The sequence below is a fragment of the Monopterus albus genome, unplaced genomic scaffold (assembly GCF_001952655.1).
Source record: "Monopterus albus unplaced genomic scaffold, M_albus_1.0 scaffold181.1, whole genome shotgun sequence".
Lineage (NCBI taxonomy): Eukaryota > Metazoa > Chordata > Actinopteri > Synbranchiformes > Synbranchidae > Monopterus > Monopterus albus.
Window position 1 is genome coordinate 801,414 of NW_018128061.1, and position 15,460 is coordinate 816,873.

The 15,460-nt window shown below is 42.5% G+C and overlaps 1 protein-coding gene across 2 annotated transcripts in view; it reads right to left on the reverse strand.

Annotated features, from left to right (window-relative positions):
• LOC109969782 (zinc finger protein 703-like) overlaps window positions 1-11,450 on the reverse strand; it is a 68,699-nt gene extending 57,249 nt beyond the window's left edge. The window contains exon 1 of one of the 2 annotated variants that reach the window (XM_020616928.1): window positions 11,209-11,450. The gene's annotated coding sequence lies outside the window, so the exon portion shown is untranslated. Of the gene's footprint in view, window positions 1-11,148 lie in introns of both variants that reach the window. The other variant, XM_020616929.1, reaches the window with a different exon arrangement.
• Between the last annotated feature and the right edge of the window lie 4,010 nt (window positions 11,451-15,460).

The window sequence follows — 15,460 nt, forward strand, 5'->3', positions numbered from 1 at the left end:
AGAGTGACAGCCCTTCAGTGTCCAACCCGTTAACCCTCAAACAAGAGGTTTCCCACAGGATGTGCAGGTGATGAGAGGCTGAATAACATATCTGGCCCTGTGTGTCACTTCCTGTTTCTCTGTCACTCTGTTTCGTTATTTCTCCTGATGTCTTTCCCCCCACCTGATCCCCATGTGTCAGACAGAAGTGTCCCTCCTCACTCAGAGTGCTGACAGGCAGCAGGGCGGAGGGCAGCAACGACAGCAGAGTGACACAGCTAATGTATCTCTCTCTCTGCTTATACCCGTTCGGTCTTTTCTTTCTTTTAAAGACTTGCAAATTCTGCTAGAACATTTCCTCCCTGCATATTTTAAAAAATACAGCGAGGACTGGAGGGTAAACAACAGTAGGAGTCATGAGACATTCAGTGTCTTTCCATCCACCTGTTTTTAAGCACATTTTGAATCTTTCCATAACAGTGCAATGGATTGTGACATACATAACTTGAACAGAGATGAAGACATCAGATGGGTGTGGAACCAAGAGGAGAGCGTAACACTCCTCAAATTAAAACATGAGTTAGGTAAAAATAAATGGCATACTTGCATCATGTTTCCACATCATTTTGTTTATCACTCATTGTGTCATCTCAGTGTCTGCAGTCTCTTCCCCTGCAATGTTTAATGGGACTAGACTGGAGAACTAGAATCTCCTGATATTCCCATAATGGTAGTGGATGTGTAACCCAGTGCTAAGAGCAGATGGGGCCCTGTATGGCTGCTAGTTTCATAGTATGACTGGGAGCTAGTATAGGTTGGAAGCGGGTTCACTGGGAAATCATTGGGAAGCGTTGAAAAGTGTTGAGCGCACCGGTACAATTACCCAGTGGTGTTTTGTGACAATGTGTGCAGCCAACCAGATGAATTGTTATGCTCTCACATTAACCAAGGTTAATTGTCCCTCCCTGGAGACCGAACAGGATGTTTGGTCTCTGGCCATTGCATCAGATGCTTGAGAGCCACGTGTGGTTGCAGCACACCGAGCTCAAGAACCGTGTGAAACGGAGGCATTGAGCTGAGGGACAGTTGTGCACCAACAGAGAACTGGGGACCCACACCGTTGCCTTTGTTTTGCATTGGTCAGGTTATTTTGGTTGGATTCAACTCGAAGCTGCTCTACAACAGCAAGAACAGACCTCTCTCCAGTACTGGATGGCGAGCCCTGCCCAAGGAATCGAACAAAGTGGTAACTAGTGACCGAACTGGTCACAAGACATTGAACTGAAAAGGACATTGAACAAAAGACATTGAACTGACCTGGGACTTGAATAGACTTTATATACACTGAAAAAGGGACTGAACTGGTCCTCTTTATTTTGTTTGTATGCACACTCACCCTTGGTTAATGTTATTTTCCTAAATGCATGTGAACTTTACGCCCATTTACAACATCTGTAGTAAATTCAACTGTTTTACTACAAGTTGTGTTGATTGTCTCACTGTGGTTGTTCACCTCTCGGCTCCTACGAACCTAGAATCTTCTGATCTGGTCCAAGCCCTTTCCTTTGTACGGGTCTTCCTGGCATAGCTAGTTCACAGTGCCTAGTCACTGGGTATAGGAGGATAATAGATAATACGTGCACACCAACAGAGGGCTACAGATGGAAATTCATCCACCTGTTATCTATACTGCTTATTCCTGAATAGGGTGGCGGGGGCTGGAGTCAGTCCCAGCTGACATTCGGTGAGAAGCAGGGTCCATCCTGGACCGGTTGCCGGTCTGTCACAGGGCTGACATGTAGACAAACAACCACACTCACTCCCAGGGGTAGTTTAGAGTTGCCAGTCCACCTAACCTGCATGTCTTTGGAGGAGAGAACCCATGCAGGCACAGGGAGAACATGCGGACTCCACACAAAAAGGTCCGGGGTCGGCTGGGGCTCAAACCCAGAACCTTCTTGTTGTGAGGTAACAGTGCTAACCACTGCACCCCCATGCTGCATATTAATTGTTTTTTTGGGGTTTTTTTGGACAATTTTCTGGAAATTAAATTAATGAATTTATTTATACAATATTTTTAGGAAGTCCTGGCTGCTGTCTCGCCCCCAACACATTGAAACATGGAGTCAGATTTAACCTGGAATTAAGTCAGTGAAAATACACTGAAATGTCAGTTTATTAGGTACACCGTGCTAAAACTAACATAGTCTTGCACTAAATCTTTACCTAATGAAGGTGATAATGTTCCACCTCCAATGAAAGTGTTTCAGAGAGATGTTTTAATTCTTTTGTCCATGCTATTTGTATCAGTGAAGCCAGAGTAAATAACAAAAAAAACCTCTCTGTATAATGCAGTACAATTTAATAGCACAATGCCTTCCTTGCCCGATAGATTAAAGAGTACAGAGGGTGCTAATGTCTGCACCTGCCTGCTGTCCAACACACAAATCATGAATTAATCATTGAGAGAACCAAAGAGATAAGATGGTTGAAGCGGACATAGGCGACCTCAGGATTAGTTCAGATTAAAAGTTCACAATCAGTGTGAACAAGCAGTTTTGGGAGAAAAGAGGCTCAGAAAAAATTAACCCTTGATCACCCCAGTATGCCTACAGAGATATTATCACAAGGTCTGGTGCCACTCACAAGCCTTTTCCATGACAGAAACTCCTGACCAGGCTGTCAGAATCTGACATAATTTCCTGACTTATATCAAAGCTAACCCCTTATTTCTGTCTACCGCCCACTCGTCCCTGTCCTTCAGCGTCTCTCAGCTGTTCAAACATAGCTCTTCTATTTATATGCATTAGCCTGAGAATATGTTTACTCATGTCCAATGAAGCAGTCCAGTATGAAAGAGCATCAGTTTAGCTTGTCAAATTACCCTGCATCTGTGTGGCACTGGCTGCTAATGACAGATAATTGAGCTGCTGGCAGGTTCACCCGCCTGGTTTCGTGTCGAAAACCAAGTCCCCAACACATCGCTGTGATAAGGGGTCATGTCATTTTTCACAACGGCGGCAGAAGCAGTGGTGGTAAATGTGTGTCAGACGGGTGAAGAGGTCTAGTTTCTGCCTCCCTTAGCTTTACATTTGAGAGACAAAGCTAAGCGACTACTTCTCTGAAAATTAAGTTCCAGACTCTTCAAAGACTCTTGAATTAAAGCACATTCTGTCAGAACAGAATAGATCTGTAGTCCGCTTGTAACTATCAAGGTCGCCAGAAATGACTTACTGTATGTCCTTGCTTGTTCGTGTGATAAAATAGTTACTTTATATGAAAATATAAAAATAACAGAAAGCATCCTCAATACAAACAAATGAGTGAGAATGAACTTTATAATTCTGGTTCATAAAAGACCAAGATTACGACAGACTTTATGGCCCCTGATGCATTAAAGTGCCAACCATCACAAAGTGGAGCAGTACCTACATTCAACAAATCAACAAACAAATGTAAAAGACTGTTACACGGTTTTGTCCCTGATGTCATGTTGGAAAAAAACTTAACTATAAAAATGTAAAACTTAAAAAAAAAGTAGTGAAAGTACATATGAAAAATGTTCCATCTGCTGTAAAATAAGCCTGGTTTTTAAATGTTGACAAATGCCCTTTCTTCACAGTGACTCCAGAGAAATTAACACACGACAGACACAAACTGAGACTTGGTTAAATCATGAAAATCCTTTGGAACAGTATTTTTTTTTTTTGCATTTCCACTCCCTGTTGCAGCCAGTTAACCAGTGTATTCTCAGCTTCCACCTTCACCAGTGTGGGCAACAAAGGCCAATTTATGGTTAGTTTGCTCGATACATCCAGAGTAATTCAATTCATTGCCAAGAACCTGTGAAAAAGTTTAATGGTGGTACAGAACGAAAAGAATTAGCAATACTAAAGGAGATTAGAAAGGCATTAGGATGTGGGAGGCTGTTTAACGACTCCTCTGTCCTGAACAAATCAGTTTTACAAAGCAAAGCTTCTCTCAGTAGAATTATAGCGACTGCTAGCCACTCCTATTGCCTGGCCCCATTAACTGGACCCTACGTGAAGAGGGATCCCTGGAATAACAACATTAATTCAGGCTGCTGCTGAACATGTTAGGACCTGAAAACAAGGTCCCCAGCAATAAAAATGGCTCAGCTGGCTTCCTTTGTTTCCTCATATTTAGAGAATTATCACCTTTTTGCTTTGCTGTGTCGCTCAGCCTGCCACTTGTGTTCAGACTGTAGAGTCTCAACAACTATCAGCTGTCATGAATTCTGGTACAGACATTCAAGTTCACCCGAGGATAACCTGAAGAATGCGATGGATTCTCAGCAGGTCAAAGTTTGCACTTATTCACTGTATATCAACATTTACATGATGGGCTGCAGCACTGATGATTTCAGCTTTTTCTATAACCTGGTCATTCATGCTCCCCTCAGGATGAACTCTAACACCAAGTGATCATCTGGTAAAGTTTGATTTTGTCCAACACTTTACTTAATTATCAAATACCTGCAATAAATACAGTTAACATTATCATCCTACCTTTACTTTTTTATTCTCATTTTAGATTTTGTTTGATCAATTTTATTTATATTTACTTTCCTCATTTTGCTTTTGTGATCTAGCTGCTGTAACTGCAATTTTACTTAAGTACTCCATCCATCCATCCATCCATCCATCCATCCAGCCCCATTAGCCTCAGCTGCACTCTGCATTTAGTGCTAATGCTAAAGGTTAGCATGCACACTAAACTATGATGGTGGCTAAAATGGCTGACTAATTCGGTTTTGTCACATAAAACCAAGCTGTAAAGAACCAGATGTGGAAAAAATAAGGTGTAAAGGAGGACGAGGAAGAGATGTGGTGAAAGCAGAGGGTGAGGAAGGGAGGCGCAGAGGGGAAGGGCTCCTATTGATCATCCGCCAGGTGTGATGGATAGCGCAATAAGTGGCAGCGGCCAGCGGAGCAGAGGAGAGAGTGATTTCTGCTTCTCAAAGTCCTGATGAATGAGAGCGTCAGGGGGGAAGGCCGGCGTCCAGAGCCCGGCACATGATGGACTGCTGTGTCAGACAGAGAGAAATTGAAGGAGAAAAGAGAGGTGAAGGGAATGGAGGAAAGACAAGAGCTTCTTACAGACTGGGAGGAAGAGGGTGAACTCAGGAATGGAGGAAGGAGATACAATAAAGGCAATCAAGGAAAATTTAAGAAGGAAGGTAAATGAGACAGGGGTAGGGAAAAGATTTTAGGAAGGGGGTCAACAAAGTGCAACGAGGAAGGAGACGACTGAGGAAGAGAGATGAGGGCAGGAGGCGACAGCGGAGTGAGTTCATCTTTATTAATGGCCAAAGAGCAGAGAGGGAGTTATTAAAAAGGAAAAAGATGAATGAAAGAATGAGTGTGATCAAGGGGAGGAGGTGAAGAGGGGAGATGTGATATATGCCCCCTCCCGGCTTTGTGAAATCCAATAATAACACTGAGGAATGGGCCAGCTGCTGGACTGAGGGGAGGAGGAAGGAGGAAAGGAGGGAAGGATCATTTACAGGGAGCAGCCAGCGAAGCCCAGGCAGGGGCAGCAGAGGGAAGCACACTAAGATAGTTGTTGTCATTTGGTGCTCCATTACCTCCGACAATATATTAACACCTCTTTTATGTTTATTTCTGTACCATGCCAAACACCAGGCCCATGCCACATGAGATTACAAGACATTTTACAAAATGTGTATCTTCACAAAAGATCTAAAACGGTTAACCTTTCTGGAAAAATAACGTCTTTCTTATCTCCCAGTCTTTCTCCAAGTACAACATGAGACATACTCAGACCCCTTTACTTTTTTGGTGTTCTAGAATTTATCTTAAAATAGATAAAACTGCCATTTTTGCTCGCCAATCAGTAATCTATGTATGGGAAATGTTTTCAAATTCAAAAACTGAAATCACTCATTTACAAATGTTTCCAAGGCCATTCAAAGCAAACAGGAAACACCTGGTCACAACTTTTAGTGCCTCAGGAAAGGCTCTGATCTGTAAATGAGAGATTTCACTTTCAGGTTTTTAATAAATTTGGTTCATTGTGGGTATTTTACTAAATCTGTACACCAATAACTTACATCATTAACACAAAATCTCAGCACTGTTGGGGACCAGACGACACTGAATTTCAAAGCATAAGCTTTTCGAGGTTAACCGTGATTCCCTTGACATCCGAAGCAGTATTGTGGAAAACCAAGGGGAACGTCACCTGGAAGCTTTGATGAGGGGAGAAGGATGCTGCTTCTTCCCTTTCAGCTATGACTGTATACATGCAAGGAGCAGGGACTGGACTCGGAGTGCGGACTCAGACATTAGAGGCTGTCAACAATCAAATTTGAGCTCCACTTGAAAAATTGACTCATTCTTAACCAGTGAAAGATGACAGCTTGTGCTCACGTCGCCAAGTACCGACAGACAGTCCTGAATCACCTCCAATGTAATGTGACCCACACTGGCAACAAAAGTAGTTTGGCAAAAGAAAGGTTTTACTGGTGATTCATGAAAAAAAGAGATGGAACAGAAGGTGGCAGCCAATCAGAATGAAGGAACTGGGAGAGCATAAAACACCTTATCACAGCCTTGTATGCTGCACACTGGTGCAAAATGTGTAAACGAAGCCCTCCATCGCCTCCAGGGATCTGGCAAATGTATTAGTATTTGGAAGATGGAAAATGTTCTCAAACTGCGCTTGAAATATCTCTGTTCTCTTCATGCACATTTAATGTGATATTAGCAAAGATCAATAAACATCAAAATAGCTCCAGGAAAAAGTTACATCACCAATAGTGTTTTTTTAAAGAGCAATTTAAGGGGTGCTTTGAGATAAATGTTTCCCTCATGTCTCACTCCTCTGCAGTGAGAGGATTTGGCATGCTGCTCTGCCAATCTTTATGTATCTGTAGCCACAGGACGTCATCCATTATAGCTGTTATTTCCAGCCTTTAGGACCCTCACATGTGTCATACATCACTCTTTGGAAATCATTCTGAGCTGATATGAAACCACAGCACAAGTCCAACAAGCAGAATCGAGCCAGCACAGTTTTAAAGGCAGTCAACAGGGAAGAATCCTTAGTTAGCTTGACTACATGAAGCACACTAAAGTGGGGTGCTGTACAGTGAGTAGTCCTGCACCCTAAAGCACTGTCAGCGTTATTCAGCTGCATATGAGCTGACCAGTCGTGTGGCTGGTTTGTCTTTGTGGTGGAACAGGACATTGGCTCAGTGAGGATGTAGAATCACTTTTACATTTGCAAATGCATAATAAGATGAAGATGAGAAATAATGAGAAACTGTCGACACCAATTCTGGTCCTCGAGGGCCACTGCCCTGCTTGTTTTCCAACTATTCCTGCCCTACCCCACTGCTGATTACCTGGGTCAGGTGTGTTCATTCAATCAGAAGCTGGAAGATACTAATTCCCGTTAGGCTTGTACGAGATGAACTGCGTCTCGCCTGGTCAGTGGACGAGAGTGGGCGGCTGCAGCAGAGGGCGGTGACAGAAATCAACAGTCAAGACAGTTTAGGAGCGTTTCACCAGCCTTCAGTCTATACAAGAATTCACAGAAGCAGTCGCATACTGTTAGATCTGATCCATTTGGTGGAATGTTATCAAACCAAAATTTTCAGCTTCTACTCAGGGTCCAAACTGCTGCTGTTTTAATGACGTTCTTCTATATGAGAGGGGCCCCAAAGACCAGAATTGCCCACCCGTAATCAGCACAACTGGGTTAGACTACAGACAATCTTACAACACAGTGATTCTGCAGCTATGCTCAGAAATCAACATCCAAAGCAGCAAATGTAGAGTAAGTAAGAGCACAGAGCAGTGAAACCCAAGTCACTGCATCACACCACCACTGCTCCGCCTGTGCAGAGCCATACAGGCTGATGAAGTATTACGTTTGGGATCCTGGGACCCATGCATCACCTCTTATGGGACACGTAAGGTGACTCCTGGCAGCCCAACAACAAGTGGCAGCACATATATCTCTTAATACAGTCAGTCACAGCTCCTCCCGCCTTTATTTCTCTCTTCCCAACACATACACAGAACCACACAAACTGGTGCACACCTCATTCATCTGATCTGCTCCACACGCATTAGCTGTTCAAGGACTGTGGCAATATTCATCCACCATCATTACCTAAGGAACTTTTACTTCCATCATATATTTACCAGCCCGGGCACCACTCCAAACTATCCAAGAAGACTATTACCCGCAGGCAGTGGTGGAAGCACATTTAGAAGAACAAATCTGAGGTATTTTCATATTACTAGTCCACCATATTTTAGAGGGAAATTACACCTTTTATTCCAGTACAATTATCTGTCAGCTAAATTAAGAATTTACATGAAATATACATGTTAATACCCTATTCTATCTAAAGTCATGTCTAGCGAGACTCAAAACAGACTGACACCATTTCCTCACTGCTCTTGGCCCCTCCCATCACATCCTGATTCCTGTCAACAACATGAACTATGGAGGCCTGGTTGGGACAAACTCTTTAAAACACAACCTCCAGTCTGAAGCTAGCGTTAGCCGACTAACAGTAAATGTGTCAGTCCAGTAGAACACCCTGGTTACTGCTGACATTACACAAAGCTCCAGTTTCTCCCAAATTAAAATCATATTAATTCAACACAAAGGTAAAATCCTGACCATGCTAGGTGGCTAATGCTGCCAAAGCAAACAGGTTAGCTTTAGATGATAACACATCCAGAAGGAAGAAGGCCACATCTGGATCCAGTCTGAGTCCTCTGGCTGCTTTTAACCCTCTCCATGTCAAACAGCCAAACCCATGTTAACCCTGGTTGTTGCTCTTTCTTTGTCCCACTCTCTCTGTGCTAAAGACGCCACCTCTTCACTCTGACAGCTGCTGGTTCAGACTTTTAGCTGCCCAGAGCTCCTCCATGGCTGTTTGACATGACTACTGGCTGGAAAAACCCTTCTTCTAACCTTGGCTAGGCGGCAGGCGGGGCTCTGATTTACAGACCGTACTTTGACAACACAGGGTGGAGAAGCTGGAATAACAACAGGAGGCTGTAGGCAGCAGAGGGTCATGGAGGGGGGTGTAGCTGAGAGACACCAGGTCCCACTGTCACTGGGGTTATTAGACAATGTGGGAAATCTTAGTTAATTATCACTAGGTGATGATTCTCTTGAGAACCAGTGACATCACCACATTGTTTTCACACTCTAATTTCTTAGCCTGTTATTCAAAACATTTTGATTAAAGCTCTTTTAAGTTGATGTTTCTCATTACACAGACTTTTAATTAAAAACATTTTCAATAAAAGCCTTACTTCTGATGGAGTATTTTTATAGTGTGCTACTAGTTCCTTCACTTAAGTATCTGAATACTCCCCTTCTCACAAGCTGACTGTAAGCTCCACACACTGTAAAGCAAACTATTCATATCATTACCTAAATAGAGAGGAGGTCAGAAGTGGCAGGGGGAAAAAAGCATGCAGGCACGCCGAGTTAAAAGACTGTCAGCAGAACAAGGGATGAGGTGAGGAGGAAAAAGAGGGAATGAAAAAGAAGGAGGAGCTGACGCAAGACAAGCTCATTACACTGAGGGCAGCGGTGGGACAAATGATGCATGGAGCTGGCAGCATTGATCTCCCCCTTCACACGAGGAGGGTTTCCAGGCAGGGAGATGCATGGAAAAGTGTGTGTGCAGGACGGAGAAATACTCAGGTGCCGCTGCTCTAATGGAGAGGCCACAGCCGCCAGCCTGTTGACAGATGACTTGTCAATGGAAAGGAGAAGAAAAAAGGAGAAGTCGTGATTGGATAGTTGTTTTAATGCTTGACCTCCTTCGTCCTAGTGCCTGTCCTTCATCGATGCTGAAGAAGAGGGTGGACAAAAGGAGAGAGAAAGCAAGAATAAACAAGGGAGAGGACAGAGTGATAAATAACTGGGAGGAGAAATGCTGAGATGGATTTTTGGGGGAGAATAACTGGCTCTTTTGGCACGACATCAATGCATTGTTCAGGGAATTGTTAATGTAGCATAGCTTAAATCTATATTTAAATTCTGCAATGTTTAATCATCCTACATTTACGGATGTATTACTGAATGAGTACAGGCCCTACAGCAAAGTACCATGAAGGGATTGTTAAACTTTCAGTTAGAAAGTCAATCACATGACTATGAAAGGCCACAAAATGAGACAAATCAGATGCAGAATGACTAGCTAGATATAAAACCACCAACAAGAAAACACAAAAGATCACAAAGACAGCAAAAGAAAGACAAAACAATTACAAAGAAATGCAAAACAACTAAAAACACCAAATAAAATAACTACAAAGAGATGCAAAATTAGCAAAAATTAAAACAAAATGGTTTAAAGGAGACACAAAACAATCACAAGAAGAAAATGACTACCATTCAAGTGGTTATTCAAATGAGTCCAGAAGTGTCAGAGGAGTCGGGGCATTTAAATGTCTGTGCCCAGGGGCCCATGCCTGCATTTTATCCTGCATCATAGTTTTGTGGTTTAAAGCTTCATGAATAATATCTGTCTGACTATTTATTTTATTTTACCTTTATTTTACCAGGAAAACCTCAACGAGCTTTAGTCTCTTTTACAAGAGTGTCCTGGTCACGACAAAAAACAACATAAAACACACCAATTTAAAAACGACAACTCAGCTCATATAAAAAAACAAATCATTGATAAAATTACAATAAAACAGAGTAGGACCACAGAATACACCAAAACTAAATCAGCAGCAAAGTCCCTAATAATTTATTCAAGGACTGGTTGTAAAAGTTAATGCACAATTTTATATGTTTTACAAGAAGCAAGGGAAGAATTTGAGAGGAAAGGGGGTGTTGTTTCTATTTTAAAGCATTTTTACTTGTTTTCATTGTATTCTGGCCTAGTTTACACTTTTCTTTTACAATTCAGAAGACATTTTAGTATTTTTTCTACGTTACATCCATTTTCAGATTAATACTTTACATACACCAGTAAACATGAGATCATCTGTATGATGATAACTACCCCAGTTAATGTGCTTTAAAGCCAAAATTCTGCAGCAATTTCCATACAAACGTCTACCTACTTTCGAATCTGAACACATATATATGAGACACACATTTTAGGGTTCACTTTTAGAGTTCACTGTGACTTACACTTTTTGAAGATGGCATTGTCTTTGACGTTCATAAGGAATAAAAAAAAAGTTCACAAACCCATTTGGAAATCCAAGAACAAAGAAGCCTCTTGAAACGCCAGAACTTGCTCGAGATTCATCGTGTTTTTAAGTTTACTTCAGTGTCAAATTAATTCAGTAACAGTTGTCTGAGCAGACAGGGATTCGTTGCAAACGAGAACTGCTAGTAGCTAATTCGGCATAATTTAAATTGCGCCATATTCCTAAATTACCATAGCTAACAGACTGATTCTCTAACAACATTATGCTTCCTGAGTAGCATAGATCCCCCAAGGCATTATGGGGACTGTAGTTCCCAAACTGGTGGTACATTAGGACATAAGTTTTCGGGGATTTATTAATGCAGCATAACCTATAGACTAGCATTTATATTGTGCTATATTTAATCATCCTACTTCTTAATCTGTGTCACGCTTCTGTAAATTACACTCAGTTGACAGTTTATTAGGTCCACCTGGCTAAAATTAATGCAGTCTAAACCAACACTACTGCGATAAATTCTCCCTTCTTGAAGGTCTGATGTTCAGTTTCAGAGGTGTTGATACAATGATCAATGCACTTTGTGCTGCTGTTGAACTGTGCAGTGAGGGGTTTACAAAATTATCTATATTATTATTATAAATGGAACTGACAAATTATTATATTGTAAGGTAAGCTACAGCCGAAACAGCGTGTAGAGCTGTACCAGGCACAGTGCCACTGGGTTTGTGGTTGGCTAAGGGATGAGCAAAACAGGCTCCCTGTTGGCAGTGCAAAGGAGGCAGCTGCACTTATTCCACTACATTTAAATGACCATTTTAGTTATTTAGCAGCTTAATACTTAAGAGAATAAATAAATGTAGGACTTTTTCATATAAGGGAGACTTTTTAGATCATGTATTAGGACTGTTACTTAAGTAATGGATCTGAATAGATCTTCCACCACTGCAGAATTTTACATATGACTCATATGTAATACGATGGCTGCAACACACCACTGGCATTTCCCTGTATAAAACAAGCCCTTTGTAGAAAAAATCTGCAGTCTGTGTTTTTTAAAAGAATTGCTTGTCAGCTACTAATTAATAGATGCACTAATTTACCTAAATTCACTGACAACTTGCCACATAGTAAACATGACTGTGGAAATGGGTTTGTCAAAGTGATTACAGGTTACAAAAGAGGCATTTTCCAGGAAGACAGTTTTATGTATTTACATACGTACGCGTAAAAATGTCATTTCCTGCTGGCATTATTAAGAGATGAGCCAAGACAACTGCAAGGACAAAGTAAAAAGAAAACAGTTTGCAAAGGAAAGGCAGTCATAAATGAAGGGAAGGAGGGAGGAGAGAGGAGAAAGAAGAAAAAATGAGTGGGTTTGCTGTGATTCAGGCATCCACACAGGGACCAATATTACCATACATCAGGACAATAAATGAGGCTTTCAGCAAGCGGTAATAAGAATTTGATAAATCATGAGCCGAAAATTAACTAGACGTCAAAACAATGAGAGCACCTTGAAAGATGAAGAGAGGATGATGGCATAGATTAATCAGAGCCGAGCATAGAAGAGGGGTGAGGGAGGGAGAGAAGAGAAGGAGTCTACAAGCGAGGTCTGAGAGAGGGCACGGAAGGGTCAGCCCCAAAGACAACTGTAGAAAAAACTAACTGCAGAAAAGGAAAGTGGAGAGAAAAAGCTGACTGAAGAAGTGATGGAGTGGAAAATGTGTAACTGAGTAATGGCCAGGGAATGTTACAGCAGACAGCAGGTATGCCTGTAAGAGGACTTGTACAAAAGCAGGTATAAACAGGAGATGACGTCAATGAGCAGGCAGCCAGGTAAACTAGGCAAAATAGGAGGCAAAAGGCAAAGTCTTAAAATAAAGGTAGGCCAACAACTAAGTCTGGAAAGCCACAGCGGGGATGGCACAGGAGACAAACTGGCAGATGCAGGTGGAAATGGTTCAGTCTATACACTAAGAAGTTAGTGGAGGAAAGAGGGAAGAGGTGGCTGGAAAGATAGGAAATACTGGGGTTACAGCAGGGTCGGTGGGAGTGGCAGGATCTACAGCGACAAGAGGATCAGGGGAGCACCAGATTCACTCTCTGGCCTCAATATGGCAACAGTTTTTGAGATATTTCAGTCTGGACCAAAGTGGTGGACCAACAGACTTCAACTCTGTCGATACTGTCATCCTTAGAGAGAACAAAAAAGCACAAAAACAGCACTGTAAGCTATTGTATAAGATTGACAACACACATTTTTGCACCTGATCTGACTTTGATTGACACATTTTTCATTAACATTCCACTTTATTGTCTGTCTCACTCAAGCCTCCGATCCCTTCAGCTCTCCTGCCTCAGTTGCTCCTCACAGGGTGAGGGATGTGACAGGAGGATGTTTATTTAATGAGAGTAGTCTGCAGGGGGTAATGAAATCTACCCTAACACCATTAACAACCAGGCTTATCAGCTCCAGGGACACACATCAGCATGCCTAGCCTTTTGTTCTCTGGCTGCAGGCTGCCGCTGAGCCACAGGACAGATTAAGGATTCTCTCGCCGCTGACACCAACCTTTGAGAAATTAATAACTGTCTGCCAGAATCTGTTTTAGAGTAACTATCATTTTTCACTTAGCTCCTTATTGAGTGATATGGATAGGGGGCAGGTGACAGGCACATGCAAGGTACCTGCAGCAAGCGTGTTCAAGTGTGGCACCTGACCACACAGACACGGTCTCCCTCCGAGCTGCAGTAATTGATGCTGAATGATATTTATCTAATATACATGCACAGACAAACCACAGACTCGCACATTAACACATACAGGAAGTCGGTACATGTATGGCAACATGTAGAGGGACAATGAATACCTCTTGTTCCCTCCCTCCTCCCCTATTTTCAGTCCATATTTCTGGCCGCCCTGGTGCTGCTGAAACAGGCAATATTCTTTTAAAGGCTCATTTGTTGAGCATTACCTTAGAGTGAAGCTGCTGATGGCCACACAAAAGGCATTTAAATGAGCTGTGAGAGAGGCCCATCAATCACCATGCCAGATGCACTCTCCCATTATTATTTATGGACATAATTGGCTCATGTTTCCTCAGGCAATGACTGCACTGATGGATCTGATGATGACTCTGCTCAGCCCAACAATCAGGAAGCCATGAGAAAAAGGGGAGGAAGAGAGGATAGAACATGGGGTGCATATACTGTATGATAAAAGAAGAAAGGCTGCATTTACATGGTGCAAAATGGTTAGGTCAAGTGTAAGAGGCTGAGATGCACAGATGCTGTTGGTTGTGGATTTGGAAATTAGGAATCACTTGTTGAATAGGTTTTATAGGTTTAGTGTTTGCATGGGTGAGTATCAGACAGAAGTATTCTTGTTTATGGAGAATGGATATTCGGGGAGAGACCAGTAGGTGGGGCTGGACAACACACTGGACACAGCACTCAAAGTAAAATTTTATCTGATGGGTTTTAAGATTCCTTCTTACACGTACTGAACACCAGTGTTTGTGTGAGAGTCTGATGCACAGGGCTCACGCCACAAATTCATCCATCATTCAGGGCTGATTTAGCCTCCTGATAGGAGTCAATATGGGTCAGCCATCAGGTGGGACAGTGGGGGAACTGAGCTGTGGACTGTCAGGGAGCTGACACTGGATGTGGCCAGTTGAGTCGAGGACTGACAGTAAGAGCTCAGGGGTCGCTGGGTAAGTGGTCTGTCTCTGACCTTCTCTCCTGATCACCGTCTCTCTCCGGTCCTGCCTCAGCTCAGCTGTGAGTTAATGGCTGTGCACTGAGGCAGGCTTAGTGGAGTTTGTATCGAGGCTGCAGAACTGTTGCATGTCACGGTTTGTCGTCATCACAGATGTGTTGACAGTTTCTGTCATTCTGCCTCTGCCTCCTCCAGTTGGCAGGTAGACAACTTGTTGGCAGGTCTATTTCCCCATCTTACGCTGAAGGGCACCACGTTAGATTAGTTCATGTTGCATGCAGGTGCACTGAGTGTACATACTGTATCTAATATGCGTGACTCAGCCAGCCAGGCTGATAATGTTTTGCCTTGTTCATTTGGCTGATCTCTGTTACTGATGAGCACTGTTTCCTTGACATTTTTCCCCTTTTAATGTTTTTCTCTTTACAAAGACAGAAAGCACAGTTTCTACTTATTGTGTGCATACTGTAGTAACCTTATTATGACACAGCTGACACAGACATTTGCAGAAACTCTATTTTATGTCCAAGAACACTGCAACAACAAACTGAGAAAATTAAGGATGGAT